The sequence below is a fragment of the Macrobrachium rosenbergii genome, chromosome 2 (assembly GCF_040412425.1).
Source record: "Macrobrachium rosenbergii isolate ZJJX-2024 chromosome 2, ASM4041242v1, whole genome shotgun sequence".
NCBI classification, from domain to species: domain Eukaryota; kingdom Metazoa; phylum Arthropoda; class Malacostraca; order Decapoda; family Palaemonidae; genus Macrobrachium; species Macrobrachium rosenbergii.
Genome location: NC_089742.1, coordinates 82,774,992 through 82,799,104, shown reverse-complemented (window position 1 = coordinate 82,799,104; position 24,113 = coordinate 82,774,992). Strand labels below are relative to the sequence as shown.

General features: G+C 35.9%; 1 long non-coding RNA gene across 1 annotated transcript in view; it reads right to left on the bottom strand.

Annotated features, from left to right (window-relative positions):
• Window positions 1-294: 294 nt before the first annotated feature.
• LOC136848838 (uncharacterized) overlaps window positions 295-24,113 on the bottom strand; it is a 798,980-nt gene continuing 775,161 nt past the window's right edge. Inside the window, exons 4-5 of the long non-coding RNA XR_010856152.1 lie at window positions 2,442-4,472; window positions 295-396 (exon numbers count right to left, since the gene is read on the bottom strand). This is a non-coding gene — a long non-coding RNA (uncharacterized lncRNA). The remainder of the gene's footprint in view (window positions 397-2,441; window positions 4,473-24,113) is intronic.

The following is a 24,113-nucleotide window of genomic DNA, read 5'->3' as shown; positions in this document are numbered from 1 at the left end:
CCCTCTGGGGGTAAGGTAGACTTAAGATATAGTTAGTTCGATATCAAGTAATATTTGTAGCTTACTATTTGCGAGTACAGCAAAATCACCTGTGTACTGGTGAAAACTTCATAATATATATATATATATATATATATATATATATATATATATATATATATATATATATATATATATATATATATATATATATATATATACAGAACATATTTCAGTCAAAACATAGACGAAAAATGCGTTTATGAAAAGAAGTGAAAGTACGCAGTCAAATGATGGCTTATGAAGTATTTTTTTACTTACCCTTTGGAACGTAACCCATGGATGGGACTTTGGACGGTGAATCTGGGACCAACGTCGCCGAGACATGGCTCCAGTTATCGGTGCGCCTCATTCTGCCTGAAAAAGTCAAGAAAGAGAAGCTAATACGACTTTCGTCTTAAAGGAATGGAAATGAATCATGAAATTCAAGTAAACTGGGGACTAGGAATGTAAGTATAACATTTTCTTCAACTGCTCAAATGTGCCACCCTGAAGGCTCGAAATGGAAGGCACACCTCCAGAAATATTTGACAGAACTAATTATTCCCGAAAAACTCTAACAGACAAGCAAAAGAGGGCAGCTTTATGATGATGATGATGGAAACTGGAAATGGAAAACTAGCGAACTGGAAAACGGAGGAGTCTTAAAAGGCAAAAACTTGTATAATGCAAATGAGATAGAGACGTGGAGAAATCTCTCGCAGTAAATTGGGTGGGAAAAGGAGGCTAAAAAATAGTTTGCCAACGAGAATGATTTACAAAATACGCGAAATCTTTAGAACGAAAACACGAATGTCAACTTACATGGGCAGAATGCAGGATATTTATCAGGGACAAAAAAAAAAAAAAATAAAAACAATTTGGAGAGAGAAATCACTTCGTTTTAGTACGAGTATTAGCATCACAGAACTGAAAACAGTGGAAAACAAACGAAAGACGGGCAGTAAAAAAAAAAAAAAATTACTGCATGATATCTTAGCAACGTCTCGGCTGGGGCCAAAGCATCTCAAGAATGACCAAAAAGTCAATTCAGGTTAGAATCAACGGGATAGTGCATAATTCATCTTAAGTGGAGATCAGAAAAACGGATGTTCTTGTTAAATTTCACCAGGTAAAAACATTGCAAAAAATACAGTAAATAACTTGCGAGCACATAAGAAGCTTGATGGTGAAGAGACAAAAAGGAGAATATGATTGTGTGCATTACGAACAGAACAAACGGGACTGAGATAAGTGGGAGGTAGTAACACTAAAGCCATTTTGTTATGAATGTTTCATCAGGAGCACAATGATCCACTGAACTGCTTATCAGCTGCATAAGAAACAGGAGACAGAGATACAGACGCAAACACTACTAAAAAAATTAAGCGAAGGAAAAAATTAATTAGACATGGCAACAGAAGAACAGTAGTAGAACATCAATAATCATAATAACAAAATTGCCTTACATTACAAATTTTAATAGATATATGAATACACAGAAAGACTGATTGCTTGACTGATCATGATCCTTTGAAATTTATAAGGAGTTCAAGTCAAAAACTGGATCACTTTCAGACATTCAGAGCTTGACTGAGTGAAGGTTGGGGGGAGGCGCCTGATTGGAGTGGTTTGACAAAAAAATAAGCAAAATGAATGAAACCCAGATGAACATGAATACTGAAGCGAAGAACAACGAAACATGGATGCTATGTAAAAAATTAAAAGGTGAACAAATGTAAATCATTTAACAGACCGGATGAAAAGCAAGAAACATTAAGTGACTGTTTCACACTTGCACACAAGCACATACGCACGCACAAAGAAAAGCTGACGTCAAAAAAATGACAAGGTAAACAGAGAAGCAAAAAGCAGACGATTTTACTCTTAAGCCTTCGCTAAAGAGAGGTCGGGAGGAAGATCAGTTGCAGCAAATGAAGGAATGGCAAAATGCAGGAAGAAAATTAAGCGAAATTTGGAGGAACTAAAGGGAAGAGGGGAATGCAGAAGTGACATCCTTCTAAAGAACGTCTGAGAATCTTTTGTTGCTACTCTCGTTACTTCTTGCTTATTTAGCTAAAAATTGCTAAGCAAGCTTTCTACATAAAGGAAACATATCACTATAAAGGTCAGTTCTCTGACATATAGAAACAATGATAACATTTTATAAATCTATCAACCATATACGGGCTACTCATCTAAACTATTTTTAAAATGGTGGCAAATCACCGAACATTCCGATAGCACATATCTTTTTACAAGAAAAGTAATACTAACCCTCAGATTTTAACATTTGCATTACAAACTTATAACTGATGAACATGGGTATGGGACAAATTTGAAAGAGAGAGAGAGAGAGAGAGAGAGAGAGAGAGAGAGAGAGAGAGAGAGAGAGAGAGAGAGAGAGAGCTTTTGAAGCTTACCTCCTAGGGTATTCTTCTCCTTCCTCCTCTTCGTCGTTTTCTCCGGGAAAATCCCAGATTGCAAAGGTGTTGCCAGGGTAGCAAGGGGAACTTGCACGAAAATTCAGTTCTCTTAAACCGTAAACAAAAGGGGAAAACACCACACAAAGGTAAGCCTTAAAAACGGAATCTTTCTCGCTAAGGAAGTATTAACACTCAAGACAACACTCTGAATCGCACAGGATTGCACAGGAGGCACACGCGCCCACGATATTTTCCAGTCCTCCTCGTTTAGTTTTCGTTATGAATCGTGTTGCACACGTCACATCCAATAAACAACATTAACTGCATCTGCCGCTTCCTCGGGAGTGCTTCGCTACCAAATCCTTCTTTATAGAGTCGGCCAAATCTATAACTTCTCGAATATTTCTGACTTTGCGAGTTCAGAATATTCAAAATAGGACACAGCGGGTTAATTATATAGAAAATAACTGTTTCAACCTTATAATTATAAGCGCATTTGGCACATATATTCTTAAATTAGCAACTCCTTACTTCGCTAACACACTAACTACACCAAGTAAAATGGACATTTAACCACTAATTTCGAGTTTACAAAAATAGTTCATGGATGGAGTCACACGCGCACAGACAACGTGGAATGTCACAAACTGCCTGCTTTTCGTGTATTTTATCTTTGCTTTTACAAGTTACAACAGGGAACAAGGCCCAACGAGAAATGCTGGTTGGCCTAACCGTTGTCTTTTTCTTCTCTTTCCCTCTTTCAATGTACACAACAAAACTTCCCTTCCATAAAACGGATGAGTGCTCTAATGTATATATATGTATGTAAATGTGGCAGACATGCACAAATACAAAGGTCCCTCCTTCACCAACCCTTACTTCTCCTTTTCTGCCTTCAGGACATCTCCTTGGCAAACGCCCAACAACCTCCAAAGGCGTAAGGCACCAGGCAATAGGGGTCCTCTAGCGCTGAACTCTCGACAACCTTGGAATGCTGGATTGATGGGCCACTCGGAGTCAGGGCTCCGTCTCCCTTTTCTAGCTTTTTCCTTCTTCCCGATCCCAGGATGGGAATGAACTCGATAACACCGAATACCAGTCTTAGTTAACTGTCCGCTTGTACGAGAAAAAATGCACTGGCGTTTCTTCGTATGCCCTTATAAGTTTTCTATTAAAGATGACAGTTACCAGCAGAGTGTGGAACAGAAACTCAGTAACACTGATGGCAGCATCCAAAGTTGCCTAAGCTAAGGGAATAAAGCTAGTTTCTATAATGGAAGGGAGGGCAGCCCAGCCAAGCTCAGCCTTTTTACTCGCAGTAAATCCAGGCGTGGTAAAAGGATTGAGCCTATGGGTCTTGGAGAAAAAAAAAGGGATTTTCGGAGTCAAATTTCCCTCCCACAACTTCTTGAGACTTTACACTAAATCAGCACATCTCTTAACTTTGATGGAGAAAAAATAGAAAAGAAGGGGAGTGAGGAGAAGGAGAGAGGAGAAAAGAGGGGAGTGAGAGCAAAAAAGACACGATCACAATCTTCGACGTCTCCGTACCATCACTTCCGTCGGAAATGCAAGATGAAAAGGGAGTGTCATCGCTTGTTACTATTTATTAGCTAGATAAGCTTTTCCCTTTTTCTCTGATAAACCTCTTCGATCTGGAATTAAGACGACGATGTTGCACAACTCACCAATGGATAATTATTTGGTAAGATTACTTATTTCTGAAGGAGAAATAAAGCCGTGTAGGATATCTAAGTGTTAATACTAACAACTCCTTCTCTGGCAACGTTAAATGTCTTGTCCTACTAAGTCTGCGTTACCCTTCCACAGAAGAGAAGAAGGGAGAGATCCAGAAAAAGAAAACACTAAATAATCATTTTCATCTTTTTCCTACTTTCTCCTTTTCTTCTTTCCTTTTTCGCTTACTTAAGTCTGGGTAGCTTTTTCCACATTATTCACCAGTACAGAAGTTACACGCGATATTCTGTCGATTTTTTTCCTGCAGGAGACCATCGTTCTGCCACCATTCTGAAAGAAACGGAAAAGGAATATGCTATTAATGGCATAGAGACAAAGGCTATTATTGCATATGATTAACAAAAAATCTTCAATTTATTTCTGCTATAAAGAGTACAGATTATTTCTATAATAATGAAACAGCTTTTAATACCATGACATACTGTAAATAGGACTTTTAAGTAATTACTATTTATACAGTACAGTCACCATAAATCATTTACTTCAAGGTTATATGACCAGGAAAAAATTCAATTTGTCTTTCAACACTTAACCTTTATCCAAAGAAACAAATTATTTAAAAATTTACACCCTGTTTCGGGTGCCCCAAAATTCAAGATTTCTCTGGTCACATTCTCCTACAACAGAATATATTTTTTGTTATTCTTGGCAGAAAAAAAACATTCACACTATAGAATGCGACAAAAAATATTTCGAATATATTCGGTGTTCGGAAAGTCATATTAGATTTTCCACACAGCTGCATTCATTGAGAAAATATGGCCATGATGTAGAGAGAATGAAGAAAAAATTTACATGGAACTTAAAATGCAAAAATACTGAAATTGGAAATAAACAACTCCAAATATATGCGTGTGTGTCTTTGTGGAGAGAGAGAGAGAGAGAGAGAGAGAGAGAGAGAGAGAGAGAGAGAGAGAGAGAGAGAGTTGGGAAGGTACCGAGAAACAAACGTGCAGTATGTTCCAATTTCCTATAGATATGTACAGTGTGTTGATAGTCTATGTAATGTCCATGAAACCCTGAGTTCTTCTGAGAAGCAAAAACAGCATTGTTCTTGCAGAGAGAGAGAGAGAGAGAGAGAGAGAGAGAGAGAGAGAGAGAGAGAGAGAGAGAGAGAATAAATTAGCATCTGTGAACATCAACAAAAAACCGCAGAAAACCCATGAGGTGTGCATGGTAAATTTACTGGACTAACATCGCGTACCCCAAGAACAACTTGGCTAACAATATGGAGCTGTGCCTTATTTATTTTCTATTAATGTTGATTTCTTGTCGCAAGAGCAAAGAAATTGTGGAGAAAAATCAGCTTCATTGCCTGTCATATCCGACAACGTCTTCCGTAACCGCCATATTCCTTTAAAACTATTGCCCAGGAACTAGAGTTTTAGACAAGGCTTGAACATAATGATTACTGGATGTTGTAAAGTGTGCCTCTATCATATCGTCGTAAAGTATGCCTCTATCATATCGTAGTACACTGTGCCTCTATCATATCGTGTATGCTTTACAAAACTTTTGAAAAATGTAAACCCAAAAAACGATTAACGCCTGACCTTATTTGTGGAAATGCAGAACTACAAAGGTAGGCATGCCTCAATCTAGCATCCATGATTACCGTTATTGGTATTGTAATTAATTGTCTTTATTACGAAAAACAAAAAGAAAAGCAGAAGAAAATGAGCTAAGCTGTACAAGAGCGATATTAATATAAGTACTAATGCTAGTCAGTTGTCAATCACTGGCTAATTCTATGCATTCCACTTTTCTTAAGAATTTTCTACCCAAATCCATAGCTTGCAATCCTTACATGAAAGAAGAGTCAAAAGAAGCATTTGTGGTTTTAATCTATATACTAAATAAAATACAGACTCCATGTCATGGGATAGATAGTAATTTGATAATTAGAATTGCTCCTCTAAGATTTAGAATTTTAGCGGTTAACATAACCAAAACCTTTAAAGAACAGCTGCCGATGACAATAAAATGTAAAAGGTTAGCAACTGGTGACCCCAAAATTTAAGATTACTAGTTGGTGATACATGGTAACACCAATTTCTTAAAGATCATCTGCTGGTGGCACTAATGTTTGAAATATTATTGACTGGTGACACAATCCTAACGGTTAGCTGATGGCGACAAGAAAATTTAAAAGATTTGTGGGTTTCCTGAAGCATTTTTCACGATATTCACAAAAACATAAATTTCGAGAAATTCAGCTACCCGATACTTATAGAGTTTGTTGAAAAAGTCAGATCATTATTTTCCGATTATCAGAATTTGATGATATTTCTTAGATATCAAATTCAGTAATAAAACAGATCAACATTTTTACCAAAACAAACATATAATAAATACATTAAATACATTTACAACAACAAACTCAAAATTGCTCATTTTTCAACAAAAAAAGGCAAAATAATAATCCATACTAAAGATGAAAAAACCAAAGTAAGTTGAACGAAATCACGTGTAACGTAGTAACCGTGTAAAAATGAGGTCGTGAATTGGGGCTTCTCAAGGCCAACGATCATTCCTTACCGCTGAGATAGTATTGAAACTATTAGTAGAGGCTTTTTCTGATGAAATGATCTTATTAATGCTTGTCTTAGTGAATTGTCAAGATTGGGAGTTACTAAACATAACAGAAAACTGATCAGTCATAAACTTGCCATTTCTAAGCAAGTGTTTATCCCTTCAATTCCAAACAAAATACTAACAAAATAATCAGTCTAAACTTCAAAAGTAACTGCACACAAAAGGGGATGAAAAACAAGAGAGAGAGAGAGAGAGAGAGAGAGAGAGAGAGAGAGAGAGAGAGAGAGAGAGAGAGAGAGAGTTGGGGGGGAGTTGACGTACCTCCGGTTTTTTAACCCTCACTGAAACTGAAGTGGAAAACTACAAAAAAAATCTAAAAAAGAAAAAAAATAAAATAAAACAAAAATGGCTTTCCTGAGAAGCGTAATGGATGGTAGATAACGTCAACTCCGCCTGTCATATCAAGTTAAATTTAAAACTGTCCTGTACGTTTTATATAAAAAAGACAAGTACATATACACAAGCGTCTGTATATACGTATATGTACATGTGTGTGTATATATATATATATATATATATATATATATATATATATATATATATATATATATATATATATATATACATATACACATACATACATACATATTTATATATATACAAATACTAACAAATGTATATTATATATATATATATATATATATATATATATATATATATATATATATATATATATATATATATATATATATACATACTATATATATACAGTATATACTAATAGTGACAAAATAATCAAACTTCAAAAGTACGTGTGAACGAAAGGAGGAAAACGAGAGAGAGAGAGAGAGAGAGAGAGAGAGAGAGAGAGAGAGAGAGAGAGAGAGAGAGAGAGAGAGAGAGAGGCCTGGCGTATTTCTAAGTTCTACTTGCCCCAATGAAACATATTGTGGAAATCTAAAAAATATGTTTTTAAATTAAAACATGGACTTTCCTGAGAAGCGTACTGGTTGGTAGACAACGTCAATTTCGCCTGCTGTATTAAGTTAAATTTATAAATCTTTTGTAGGATATTTAAAACATTTATATGGGAACGTATATATATATATATATATATATATATATATATATATATATATATATATATATATATATATATATATATATATATATATATATATATATATATATATATATATATATATATATATATATATATATATATATATATATATATATATATATATATATATATATATATATATATATATATATATATATATATATTGTAACGTGGGTAACCACATTAAAGCAAACCCAACTCCCCAATTGATTTATGAATTAAAAGATGTATTTTCATACTGATAACTAACTGAAGAAGGGCGTGAGAAACTCAGTCCCTACCTAACTCCGTTCTCCCCTTTTTGGTACTTCTTAAGAACTGGTTACTGTTTGAAATGCCTCCTTTCAGGTAAAAGGAGAATGGAGACGAAGCCTGCTGAAAACCGCCGAGAAAGTTGAGTTCCCCACAAAACTGGCGAACATGAGTTGCCAGAAGTCACCAGAATTTGGAAGGGCTTGACAGAAAATGGAGGATGTTACTCAGCTGCGATCTCAGCGCCTCCTAAGAACGACCAAATCTTAATCCCCGAGCTGCTGTCTCGGAACCCTGTCTGGTGCCAGATCAAAAGCATATCCCCCTTGCATGTTCCTTATCGAGCCGTCCACGTGGCAACTTTGCTACCACTCGCAGTACTTTCAAGTGTGACCCATTAAACTCATCCCTCCATCCCTGGCACATTCTTTCAACGAGGTTCTCCATCGCTATGTTATAATGTAGCGTCCTGATTCGAGGTTTTTTTTCAAACAGTCATGCAACCTAAACCTTTTTGACTAAAATTCATTTCCTTTTCTAAGTGCGTTTTCTCACAGAGTCCTGACTCAGTTAGCCCCAATGTGAAGTGTTAAAATACGCAGCTTGCAACAAAATCGAGTTATCTTGGCACCATATGTGCAACCTCTCGATTCCCCGACATCGTTATAATTTCCGTACATAACCACTTGCATTTTTCAAATTGCAGACTGTCGTGAGCTATGTAAACAACTGCTTGTCTTGTGCTTCTTGCAGTGACATCCTCACTGTCTTCACATCATTGGGGCCCCTTCCAAGAGGATCCCCCATTTATTCTTCAATACTTGAACAACTGCTGAATTAATTAAGCCTGAGGCAGAATATTACTTTCCCTGCTTATCGTTCCCCAGTCTTCTGATTGACGTGATTAATTGTAAATATATTACCTTTAAAGTAACCCTAAACGTTTATCTGCAACAATTCCTTGTTGAAATACGGCTTTCAGCTCAACTGTTTTCTTATGAGGGTACTCACTGATCCAAAAATTGCAGTCAGCTAAGCAAGGTGTGATAGTAATTCCCCTGGACTTCAGCCAGACCCCATGATTTGATCCCGGAGCAAGAAATAAAGTAAGAAGGTCAGTAAGAATACTTAAATATATATATATATATATATATATATATATATATATATATATATATATATATATATATATATATATATATATATAATTTCTGATAGCTAAAGGCATCTTAACTTCCAATTTCCTCAGATATCTGTGATACACTCATCATTACAAGCTTGGAATCTAGATGAGAAATAAATAAACATAACTAATTTGTTAAATACCAAACAGCCCATCCTTTCCATTTACTTTTTCTTTTTCTAGTCGACGGTTCATTTCCCTACCTCTCAGCGGCGTCATCAGGGCTGGGTTACAAATTGACATACAAGGTTTTATTACTGCATGCAGACGTCTGAATTTCAAACATGGAGTCATTGGGGTTCTAAATATCCATTGGTCGGCGGGTCCCATTCTCTCGCTGGCGGTCTGGGTAGCAGCATAGGCATTCCTATGCTGCGGCTTGCAGCCAAGGGCATGGGCAAGGGAGTGCCTTTGCTGCCGCCCAGACCGGCAGTGAGAGAATGAGACCTGCCGGCTAATAGAAATTCAGCACTCCAATGACATCATGTTTGAAATTCAAACGTCTGCATGCAGTAATGGAAACACTGTATGCCAAATTATAATCCAGTCCTGATGACGCCGCCGAGAGGCAGGGAAACGGTCCGCCGACTACAAAAAGAACATGTAAATGGAAAGGATCTTAAATAATTTTTCCTTACTCCTGAGAAGCTTGCCAGAAGAGAAATAGAAGTATAGAAGAATCAGAGTCATGGTAAAAAGATAGTATCTGCGAACAATGACACTGACTTCAACAGAAATTGCATAAGAAAATATCCCCAAATACAGTATGTATATATATATATATATATATATATATACATATATAAACATACTATATATACATATATGTATATACTGCATATGTGTATATATATATATATATATATATATATATATATATATATATATATATATATATATATATATATATATATAATATATATACAAATATAAGGATACATATATGCATAATGTTTATATATATATACACATACACACACACACACATATATAAATATAAATATATATATATATATATATATATATATATATATATATATATATATATATATATATATATATATATATATATATATATATATAAAGGGGCCTCGATGGCTCAGTCGGTAGAGCAGCAACCTCAGATTTCATAGAGGTCTGTGGCGAGGGTTCAATCCCCGAAGCCGACCGGTCAGAGAAGGCAGACACTTTGCTATCCGTGTAGACACCCCGGGATTACATATGTAATCAACAGATAGGTTTGCTGAAAGCAAATGGGTGTTACAGACTAATACACACATAAACAAAGCCACTCCAACATCTTCTAAAAACATAACAGACACCTCACACGTCTCAAACTGTCGACCTAACCGCCCAGTTCTCCTCGCTGCTGGGAGAAAGGGAGCTGGGGATTTGGTACAATGCATGTAAACATTCGTTACCGGAGTCTAAGCGATGTTGGGCAGGGCAGCCGATCGAGGCTACGATCTATCCCACCGCCAAATCAAAGTCCTTCATAAGAAGGCATCGTGCTTACCTCATATAAAAATGGGAAAAAAGCATGTTAAAACGAACAAAAAGCATGTTAAATATAAGAAGATATATATATATATATATATATATATATATATATATATATATATATATACAATATATATATATATATATATATATATATATACAAATATCTCTGTACATATATGTATATATATATATGTTTATACACACACACACATATATATATACATGTGTATATATATATATATATATATATATATATATATATATATATATATATAGAGAGAGAGAGAGAGAGAGAGAGAGAGAGAGAGAGAGAGAGAGAGAGAACCACGTTCGGGAATTCAATAACCGTTGACTTCAACACGGATAATCAAAGCTTTGCTTCTGCAATGTGAATCGTTTGAACTTTATGCTTTCTTTATTAAGAAGTGTAGTGGTGGCAATTTCAGTAAAACATTTATGAAACTGGATTAATACCTACCTATATATATATATATATATATATATATATATATATATATATATATATATATATATATATATATATATATATATATATATATATATATATATATGAGAGGAAGCTCTTTGCCGCTATTCTAGGTGACAATGAAGCATACTTATGTAAAAGTACACGGACATGTACAAAACACATATGCACTTGTTGAAGACTACAAATATTAGTAATTTTGGTTCAGAAGCCGCTAAACAGATCAGTAACTACAGTGCAAATTGCACGAGAACGTCTTCATTCATCTCGCAATCATTACCTGGGTTTTACAGTCTGGATGGATGAAAGGACGAGATTAATTTGGGGTTCCACAGACAGGAAACGAAGAGAAATGTATTTGGTCTGAGATCTTCCCGCAAACTTCTGGTCTTTAAAATGCCAACTTAACTTTAAGATTCTGAAAAGAAGGAATTTGCTCTTCAAACTGTCTTCGAGCGCCATCTGGTGGAATTTGGGTCATAAATACATTTCGCTGAATATGGAGCAGGAATCTAAGAAAGTTCTGCTGAAGTTTAAAAATGACAAGGAGAAAAATTTACTAACTTCTTTCTCTCCACCAAAGTTTAAATAATCATATAAATAAATTAGTACATAAACAAACAGACGAACATATAAACATCAAAGACTTCTAAGAGGACATGAAAAGGAAACTAGTATAGCCTATATAAGATAACTAATAAACCTAACAAAGCTTTATGCTGTATGTTTAAGTGTCTTAAATAGGTTCCAAGTTGCCACCTAAAGTTTCACTAAACTTAAAACCTACTAAAGATAACGAAACATCCTATTTGAAAGGAAAAAATGCTTTCCAAGCTTGAAGAGAGCGAAATTTAGTATAAAATCTTGTTCAGAAGTGCTACTGTGCAAGCATTTTTCAGTAGGATACTATTCAGAAAGCAGCTATCTGTTTTCCTTATAAGCCCCAGAAAACTCACTGCGTAAACATGGTTTCCAAAGACAATAACATAAGTCAAATTTGAGCTAATAACCTCTATCTGTTAAAAGCATTGGCAAACAAAGGGAAGAGACTGCCAGCCTCCTAGAAATCAACGGAGGAAACAACCTTACCGAAGAGATGGACCAAGCATAATCAGAAATATTCACAAGGTTATGGTTTTTCTTAGTTTTCAACTTCAAAATTTTAGCTTCATGGATAAAAAACAAAATATGTTGAAAATACTAAAACATGGGCATATGTTAATGCAGGAGTGTTCAGATGAGGCAATATTCTTAATTTGGAATCAGTGATCTTGAATGCATGGATTTTTGTCTTACTCTCCTTTAAATTCCGGAATATTTTTCGACCCTTATTCCCTCCATCTCAAATTCTCCGAATCGTAATTTTTATCCACCCAAACAAATGTCCGTTAGCGCTTTCATTAAGAAGCTACTTTTCTCCCTAAGTGATCAAACCACAATTATTTTTACTTTGATCCACGTCTGTTCCATGAGCTGAAGGGGAACAAATGTACATCTGGGCACTTTTACACGGACTAATGTTAATAAGAACAATTTGAAACAAATGTATCTCAAAAGGAATGCCGCCGCCATCATGATTGATGAATAGCTAGTAAAGTTTTAATGGACAAAATATAAAAATATTCATGCGCAGAAAATATTTAGGGCCTTGACTTATTTACGTCTTAAAAAAATGAATGTAATGAAGAAAATAAGTTTTTGTTTCAACGCCAAGACTCGACCTGACCTCAGTTTACTTCCAAGAGACGACTACTTTTAAAACTTGCAGATCCTAATCAGAGCTGGGCATTTTTTTTCTCTCGCGTTAACTTGCAAAGTTACGGGGCTTTAGTTCGCATGCATATCTTGCTTGGGTTTAATGCTTTTCAGCGTATGGAAAATGAGTATTTAGGTCTAAGGATTAAATAAGTAAACCTTATCTCTACACAATAACATATAGCATGTATCCATATGTCTTTGTGCATAACATCCATAGTCAGAGGGTAATAAACTTCACTTTCAGCCTTGCCGTCTTCCATCCCGAGGCCAGCACCTCTCACCACTCGCTTCTGTAAATATGTACAAGAAAGGTTTATTGATCCGGACAAAGTAAGAGAGAATACCAAGTCACCCAAAGGGAGGCCCAAAACTTGTCACTTCCACGCATCTCAGATTATGACGTCATGAGCTTCTACCTCGACCTCAACCGAGCCAAGATGTTTCTGCCCAATTCATCAACAAATTTGACTGGCGAATAATGGGGAAATATTCGCACTTTCGTATTTTTTAAAAATCTAGAATGCATCTATATTACTTTAGTATCTTTGTATGACAAGTTCATTTCTATTTGTATAATTAAGATAGAGGAAGCTGGTTTTGCTGTCGTGCCCATATTTAGCGTTCTTAGTCCAGTTAACGATCGATTACGAATTACATTGGGCATTAGTATGGATCAGACCTCGACTTTAAATCCAGCAGGTTTTAAAACCAACTTATTTGTTTTTGTTGATGCTCGAGCCCTTGTTAACCTGATAAGAAAATTATTTTCTAAATCCTATATTGTAGCATCGCAAAACAGTTATGCGCATAGTGGGCCAGCTTAGGAATTAGTAAAAAACACAAGAGCTCTGAAAAAACTTATAAGCTTTCAGGAAAACAAAGTCAATGGTATAATTTTTTTTTCATTCTCGAGCGCCTGATGATGAAAAAACAACAAGAAATGCATATGGGCTGACGTTGCACAGCAAGTCTGAGTATTTGACTTGATTCAGACTGTAACATGAAAGGGTATCGAGGGTAAATTGGTCATATTTTCCTAGGCTTTTCCTGAATTGCTTGACATAGTAGACATTTAATATTTCTGTGGTCGGGAACATTTCTTTGCTTCTGCGAGAAATAGGAGCTTGGTGCAAGAACTCACCACAGGTCTCAATGAAGGTCCGTGTTAGATCTCATCTTCTAAGAAAAGATAGCGTACACATGGGATCAAGCTGTATACAGTACAAATGTCATCGGGAAGATGATAATGATTCAGTGGTTTTTTCTTATCTTCCTGCTGATGACGATAACGAATCTCTTCAAGAAGAATTAAGCTTATCGGCAGTATTGGTTTGCTAGCCAGATGTCTTGGATTTTTAATGGAAGAAAATGACAGTACATCCACACTGACAGCAAGCTTTACTGATTTTGGATAAGCAATAGAATATGGAGGTTTTTGGTAAGCAAATTTCCTGAATATGAGTTCGTAAGGAACATAATGGCCAGTAGGAAGAAACACAAGACAGGCGCAATTAGCAGACAGAAGGAAACAGTGAAAAATGTTCAGATGCTGTCATTGAGGAAAAAGACTAAAATTCGAGAATAAAAATTATGTTCCTATATTGAAAATATTATTCCTTTACTTAGTGATGCCATTAAGTACTCGTATTTTGTTCATAGCCCTACAATTTTCAGAATACGCATTGTGAACAAGGAAATTCACTCAAGGAAAGTAACAATAAATATTCTAACCTGCAATCACAGTTAACTGCATGTGTATGAGTTAAAATGTATGAATACGCATGCTAAGCATGCACATGTTTATTGGAGAATTTATGTTTTGTGCTTTTAATTAAAACAAATTGTATACATAAAAATATCACGTTTATATCTAAATGCAGGTATGCATATATGCTGACAGGTAAGTAGGTTACCTTGTATATATGACGTAAATTTTCATCTGAATCATGCAATTATCACTAATGATTAAATGTATACATACATACATAAGCACACACGCATACACATATATATATGTGTATATATATATAAATATATGTATATATGTGTATATATATATATATATATATATATATATATATATATATATATATATATATATATATATATATATATATATATATATATATATATATATATATATAGTATTTCATAGGACATACTGCTAATACACAGCAATTAAATATTTTCTTCGTGTGGTATAATTCGTCTTAATGATCAATGTCTATCTAAAATGTATGCATATTTTCTTCGCCCACTTGCATAAAACTCTTTTTAAAATTCAGGTTACAAGTTAGTCTCTCATATGAAGAAATCTCCAAAAATTGAGGTAATAGTCTACATTTTATGAATATATCCCTATTAGTGTTAACAGTTCGGAGTGAAAAGCAGTAAGTTATGAGTTGAGAAAAGGCCACGCTCTGAACCTTATACGACAGGAACGACTGACGTCTCAACTCATTCCCCCAACACAGCTCACCCCCGGATTACCTGCGGTGGGTAAACCTCCATTCCTCTGGAAATTGGGTCCGATCTTGTTGGTGGTAAGTAAAGTCTTAAGGGCCGGAATTACATTTGCTCATATTTATCCCATGATACGGATTTTGAAAGGACAACTTGAATATTTGCCTGTTATAGGAGCTGTGATGTGTGACAAAATTGTCACCAGCATTACCTTCAATTTATTTTTTAGAATTTAATAAGAAATCTCGAACGAGCACTCTGAGCTTTAACTTCATTTAAAAATAATTATTGTCTGAGAAACACAAATCCAGATTGCACCAGATTTCTGTTATCTATGCTGAATTTCATTTGTTTTTAGAAGACAGACGATTCAAAATAAACAAAAGCGAGCAGTATTACATCATCACTTTATAGGTTAGATTTCAACACCCCTCAAAAGTCTTTTTTTTAATACAGTAAAAACAATCAGCAATTGAAAGCGATTCGCCAGTCAATGGACCTTTGAAACCTGTCAAACACGAGTGCAGTATAATATTCATTATAGATTCCCTTCCCTAAAAGTTTCCTTCCTGTACCACTTACCTCTTTATGCGGCCAACTTTTCCGTTATATTTAGACGAAGGAAAAGTTTCGTGCAGCTCTTCAAAGACATAATTAGCGGCTGGCAGACCGTCACTCCCCTTTCATGATATTTTACGAATGCATGAAACGTATTTCAAAATTCGAAATGGAATTATGCTTCCTCAATACATTTCGGCTCATTAAGTTTCCTTTCCACGGCAACGGATACCGAAAAGTCGTTCTTTTGGGGACGCAGCTTTTCCCTCACAACAGCATTACTGATGAAAGAAGCTGAGAGAAAACTACGCCTCAGTTTTCAGTTATTCTGTAGGAATTAAAGTATTTCCTAATTCAATCTCACTCTCTGTTTTACACACACACACAAACACGCACACACACACACACACACACACACACACATATATATATATATATATATATATATATATATATATATATATATATATATATATATATATATATATATATATATATATATATAATATATATTTCATATATATATTTCATTATGCAAGTTTTACTTCAATGAGATTTGTATTATATAAATGACGCTGAAGTATGCTGAACATAAAATAAAGAAGACAAGAGAATCAACAGCAAGCATCGACATTAACACCAGCGTGAAACCTGCGAACATGAGGAGGGAGTCTTCTTTCCGGAAGGGACTGCACAGGAAAGGTCACTCCTAAAACATGGGAAGATCGGGCAACGGGAGAAATAACATCACGCACAAAAAGTTGACCGTCGCCAACTGGAGACCCGGACGGGTCATTAATGATGTTTTGGGCTCGTGGGAAAGATATATTTCACACAGCTGTATATTTCTTTTCATAACAAAGAAAGAGTTCCAAGCGATTATAATCTTAGAGCCAATTTCTAGGAGGGCAAGCGCTAACGCTAAGTTAATAATTCGTATCTATCGAAACTACGTGAGATAAACCATATGCAAACCATATTCAGTTCCTTTGCATCGTATAACCAATTTCATGTTTATAATCACAGCATTACACATATGCTGAGACTGGCAAAGCCATTTTCATTTTAACGTTACCTAATTTTGCCAAGCTCGCGGTCATTAATTTGACATGTTATATTCTCGATATCAAGTGCGTGTGTGTGTGTGTGTGTGTATATGTATATCTTCTTCGTTTTAACGTGCTTTTATACTCATTTTTATATGGGGTAAGCACGGTGCCTTCTTAGAAGGACTTTGATTTGGCGGTGGGGTAGGCCATAACCTCGACCGGCTGCCCTGCCTGACATCGCTTAGACCCCGGTACCGAACGTGTACATGTAATACCGAAACCCAGCTCCTTTCTCCCAGCAGCACGAGGAGAACTGGGCGGGTAGTCCGACAGTTCGAGACGTGTGAGGTGTCTGTTATGTTTTTAGAAGATGTTGGGGTGGCTTTGTTTATGTGTGTATTAGTCTGTAACATCCATTTGCTTTCAGCAAACCTATCCGTTGATTACATACGTAATCCCGGGATGTCTACACGGATAGCAAAGTTTCCGCCTCTGACTGATCGGCTGCGGGATTGAACCCTCGCCATATAAGTCTGTGGTTGCACTCTACCAACCAAGCCATCGAGGCTCTGTGTGTGTATATATATATATATATATATATATATATATATATATATATATATATATATATATAATATTAAACCACAAACCTACTAATAATGAGTTCACTTTACCTTGGGAACTGTGGTTTTATATCTGTAATTACAAAAAGTCATCTGTGTACGAGTGACAAAACTTTAATACATATACATTCAATACATGTCTATGCGTATGTAATAAGGTGAACCATTGCAAGCTGTTCACACTAGGTATATTAAAAAAACTCATACATAAGTTGTAGAAGTGTTTAACATATATCATATTCTTAAGAAAGTCTGTTTCATAAATTTTATTATGAAATTAAATTTGTATCTTTTTTTCAAAACTGAAACACGAGCGGTACGTGTCTGACTTAAACTTCTTTACTGAAACCCTATCAATATTTTCTACTATTTGTTAAACACAGAGAAGCTCTTTCCTACTTCATTTTTGGACAAACAAGTAAATGCATCAGTATTTCAATTGACAAGTGAATAACCAGGAAAACGTTCCAGCAGACTACTGAATCAGAAATCAACCAATATCTTTTACATGACAGGGTAAAGTACTAATTTCTTGATTTCTTTCCTTATAAACAATGTCACCTTGCAAGCATAATAGCTAAACGTCATTTCTTTGATCTTAAGAGTACATCAGGAGCTGAAATGAAAAGTCGATGCCAGTGCCGAGAAGAGTCAAGCACAGCCCTGCACATGAGATGAGTGGTTCATTTTCCTCCTGTAGAGGTCGACAGCGACAGAAAGTCGGAGCGACAAGTGGGGTGAAAAAAAAAGAAAAAAATCACCATGTTTCTTTCCCGAAAGCACCACGTGCGTGAACATGAAACATATGACGAATTCCAGTCACAGACTTGAATGCTGGTCTATTGTAATGCCAAAGCCTCCTTTGAAACGATCGTTACGACGGCCTTTCAAGTATTTCCTCATATTTCATAACTTTCTATCGCTTTCAGTCTCCACATGCTTTATAGCTCTCTCTCTCTCTCTCTCTCTCTCTCTCTCTCTCTCTCTCTCTCTCTCTCTCTCTGAGTAATGGTGATGATGTCTGTTCTTCCTTTCATAACCTCTTGCGAATGGATCGATGTGAGTTTGCCTATCATTATCCTCTTTTCAAATTGCTTCAGCTTTATCCCACTTTCTTGTACCCGTCAAACCGTGAGACACTTGTCGATGGATCCTTGTCGCTTCCTCACGTGGAGGACGCGTGCTCTCCTACTTGAGCTGATGTTCTGGAGATTATTGCGCAGACGGTTACGCACATTTAACTTAAAGTGAAATGTTTCTCACTGCATCTGAAAACTCCAGTTATAACATGGTTCACAAATTAAGTGAAAATTGTAGTTCTGATTATCCATTCTAGGATTTCCAAAATTTCCCAACTTTAGGAAATGGAACTCAAGCTATATAAGACTCTAGCAGACTTTAAGCCATGATAAACAGAATACCCACTTCGGCCACTTGAACATGCACTCACTCTACTTCTCAAGTTTTCCGAGGTGGTAATGGCCGCTGCCAAAACCAGAACAAGGGCATGAAAGAGGTCCAGACAGACGGCCACAGTGTTAAAACGTGAAGATTGAGCGTAATAGCAGGAAAGAGTTAAAGAGACCCAGAAAGAAAAACACAAGGAAGCATAATAAGAAAAACGTGAGATAAAGGGGGGATGATGACATGAGATAGTAGCGTTCCTGGGAATGAAGGGGAGATAAACGATTATCTAATGCCAGATAGGGTCGGATGAGAAAAATCCAACAAAGGAAAGGCGATAAGAGCTGAATGTAAGGTGACAGAGGAATGACCAACTGAAGAGGACAGAAAGCGGGTTAATAGGCAACAGAAAAATCGTGCACACTAATAGAGCCTTGATATGCAAGTTTGTAGCCTATACGATAACATATATTTTTAACTTCAGTTATTTCTATCTAAATAAGCTGGCATTCCTTTGCACAATATACATCTAAAACCTAATTAATAATAGACGCATATGCACAAAGCCGTGGCAAAGTCAACTCTAGAAAATAAAAGTATTACTACAAACTGCCCGAAAAAAGGCTTGGCTAACATATAAAGTTTTAACGAACAGTAACAAAGCGACTGGTACAAACATTTATCCATTCACTGTTACTCCTGTGAAAAAGCCTATAAAAGAGAAACTCTACAACAAACCCAGTAAACAAAACAAAAACAAAAAGCCCTAAAAGCATCAAAACGGGTACCCCTTTACGACAATGAGGCGACGGGTCGAGTGCCATACTCCATCTTAAGGTTGCCCAATATCCACAAAATGTGATGAGCTCCGACCGGAGGCATCGAGATGCTTTATATCGCTGGCGGCACCTGACCTGAATTGATTGGCAATTTCTTCTCATGACCCTATTTCCTTCCAGTTAACATTCTTATGTTCTGATCTTCAAAAACTGAACTGGAAAACGGCAGGGTAAATCTGAAAATACCAATACCTTCGATAAAAATATGCGTCATTTGATTATTTTCTATCCTTAAGTCCGCACTCTATCATTTTAGCGCGAATTTTTTTTATAGTAAAACTAACATACCTTAATGACTATTAACGGGTAAAAAAACAAATTTCTTCATAGTAAAACTAACATATCTTAATGGCTATTAACGGGCAAGTCGTTTTCGGAAGACTTGAACCAATGACCTCTCCTTAGAGTAGACAAAGTAGATTACTACTTACTACATTCTCTTTCAGATAATGAAGACGAGAGAGAGAGAGAGAGAGAGAGAGAGAGAGAGAGAGAGAGAGAGAGAGAGAGAGAGAGAGCTCATAAAAGCTATATAAAAGTTATATTTGGTCTACTGCTTTCTGCTTCATTACAATAATCCTGACGTAAATTTTTACAATGAATATAGTAATGTCAAGATCAGATCAGATCATTAAGAAACGAATGTCATATTATACCCGATAGCGCGTGCATAGTCCAAAATTGACTAAAGGGAAGATTCCAAACATACTGGCATTCCCGCACACAAAAAATTCATCAAAATGTCCCGAACATAATTGTTGGAAATTATTATCTTTCCTGGTAAATAACATGAATAGGAATCGTGACTGAGTTGGTAAGTCATCATTCAATAATGCGTGCGCTGAGGTTATTTCTGTTATCTCAGAGAGAGAGAGAGAGAGAGAGAGAGAGAGAGAGAGAGAGAGAGAGAGAGAGAGAGAGAGAACAGTCACTCCTGTATATGACGAAAATTACTGGTACCACCGACGTTAAAGGCTACCACATAAAGAAAATATCACACCATAATTAAATGTTGTAGACGAACAGGAGGCTGATGGGCAAAACTTTAGATTTTCTTATTCCACTGAGACAAAGGTCACGCCTACCTCGACATGATATTGCTACCAAATGTTTTCAGACATCAAAAATCATTTTTTAGCTTTCCATATCTTGCACTCCCGCATCCTTGCTTGTTACATATCATGTAATGAAAACAAATATCATGAACTTATCCTCATTGTTATAGGAAAAACTCTCCTGGTGTTGCAAAGAAAAGCATCATATACTTTAAAAAAAAAATTAGAGATGCAACGAAAATCGAGACCCAATTTCACTGCAAAAGCGCTAATATGATCGTGACTGAACGCCAGTAGTGCAACAAACTTGATAAGGTGAATATTCAGGATACTTTAAATTTCTATCGCTACTGGCATACTCTGTTGAAACTTGGAATACAGAAGTTCTATCAGCAGATATTTCACTTCAGAGTTTCTTTTGATTGGACCAAAACGAATTTCAATTCAATCCCACAAATACTCAAGAAAAATTACCCTCCTTTCCTTAACAAGTAATGCAGACCTGCAGGAATTTTTCATCGTGCTCACGGTATATAATTAAGAGAAAGTAACTTGGGTACCCACAGAAACCAGAAGTCATTGCTGATATGGTGATGCATTCAAATCGGTACTATCGTGATATGAAAGCCGTATTTTATCCTCATAATTCATTAAACACTCCGACGTTAGCAATGGATCAAACCCAGCGTGAAAGCACAAATTACTGAACAAAAAACTCAAGCTGGTTGTTGCTAAACAATGAAAAAAGAATTGATTGTGTAGGCTGGCAGTGTGAACGGGTTTTTATGATATCAGTCTATAAGGCACTGATTAAAACGCACTAAGCCTTAAATAATTAAAGTCTCGCAGACACTAAAAAAAAACTCTGATAAAATTATTATGACCAAACCTTCCAAAAACTTATCCAAAGAGCCGAAGAAGAATGAAGATTAGATAACGGGACCAACATTCGAACTCTGTCATCAGTCTGAATTAGTCCTTTTTCGAGCTATCTACGGTTACAATGATTTACTAAGGGGCTCAAATGTTAGATGAAAATCCTACTGGACTGTAAAATTAGATCCTTAAGGGAATATAAGAAAAATATTCCTGAAATAAGACTTCTGGAATAGTGTATACAGAAGTACCTATTCAGCACTGAAAAAAGTTCGTTAATATCTACTGCACATTTTCCTTCCTCATAAAATGAAATTCATGTCCAGCCACAAGTAATACGGTTATCAGCAATAATAATAGTAATTAATTGGTCAACATTATCAGTTCATCATACAAGAAAAAAAATTACTTTTCATAAAAACGGGACACTTAAAAATGTTATATAAAGTTTACGATAAGTTTTTCAGATTTATGTGAGTAAGGAAACAGACTTTGTATTTATTATATCATTTATCATTAGAGAGAGAGAGAGAGAGAGAGAGAGAGAGAGAGAGAGAGAGAGAGAGAGAGAGAGCTTATCAGCTTCGAAGCAATCCTCCCGCTCATTACAAAAGAACTAACAACCAATCGTTTACGGCATGACGTGGCCAGTGTAATATTCTAACAAGAGGCAAAATTACTTTACAAATACGGTCGTCATCATCATTGCAGAATTGGAAGTCTGGCATAACAAATGGGACAATTTCACAAATGAGACAAATTTAATAACTAAGAAAAATCAGTCCCATAAACTCTACGGCCAAGAGATACAGTGTGAAGCTCCTACAAATAAACAAGTCAGTGGTCAAAGGTGACCATAAATTATCATACACTTGTCTTCTCTGAAGTAAAGTACTGATGTTACTGCATGTCATGACCAATGATGTATTAGGGTCATGATAAACATGTCATTTTCAAAAGACAACTAAATACAGGATCTTAATCTCCACAAGCATGAATAATTTTTTGTAAAATTAATGTTATATGAGACTTGAACACACGGTTCCTCTTGGTGGCATCGGGGCGTCGACTGACTGCAATATGATAAATGACAAGCAAGGTACGCTTTGTGATAATTCAACCTGTCTTTAAAAAGACAAATTCCATGAAGAATATTCCCCGTTCTCTTTCCCACTACATGCTCCACCGGTCAAACATGCACAGAGATTCACTAAAGTTATTTAACTTGCCTGGAAGAAAACCCATCCATCTGTCCGGTAAAAAGTCTTATCTACACAGACAAAGAAGAATGGCAAATGGAAAATCTACGCAAGTCAGCGATTACAGCTTCGTCTCGTCATTACCTATGCTAGCACAATAAAAATAAAAAGAATATTTATATAAAACGACACAGAGAGAGAGAGAAAGGAGGAGGGCAAACAAAAAGACCAAATAAAAACCCATAAAAACAAAATATAGCACACGACTCCCATGCGAGTATTGGTAACGGGGAAACCTTTGAAGGCAGCTTTACACATCACGTGACTGGCATGAGAGTTGGACGTCAAGCACAAAGGGCGCATCCCATTCCTCCCGCCGAAGGCAAATGAAAAAGATAGTTTGTTGTTCGGTTTTCTTTTCACAAAGGCACTTCGAAATAACCTGAAATGATTTCTTCCCACAGGAACCGTAAGAAAAACTAAAGACCTTTCTGAAAGAAAATTGGAAAAGGTTAATTTCTAAACACAACGGGAGGAACCTTGGAACAAAGCTAGTTTTCGTTAAGCTCTTCAATATACCGATTGCACAAAATACATTTACTCCGTTCGTTTGTCCACACTTCACACGTAGATAAGGTTTCAATTATCTGAAGAATTTCAGAAAGAATAATGTGAAAGAAACACAAGACTAAGACATTCCAAAAGTGAAAAGGAAGAGCAGGGGATGACTATGACATCTTTACTTCAAGATGTACTTAGCGCAAATGTCATACTGTCGACTGCTTGTTCGATATGAAAAGAAAGCTAACGAGAAAAGAAAATTATAGGTAGTGAATGTCAGCTACCAGGGGCAAAAAAAGGGAGTCCTTGAAATGAACATACCCACAACTGACAAATATTTTTCATTACATATAACAAACTATTTTGGAATCTCTCTCTCTCTCTCTTTCATATATAAATATAAATACACAATCAGAGATCCATAAGACAAGAAGTCTTCAAAG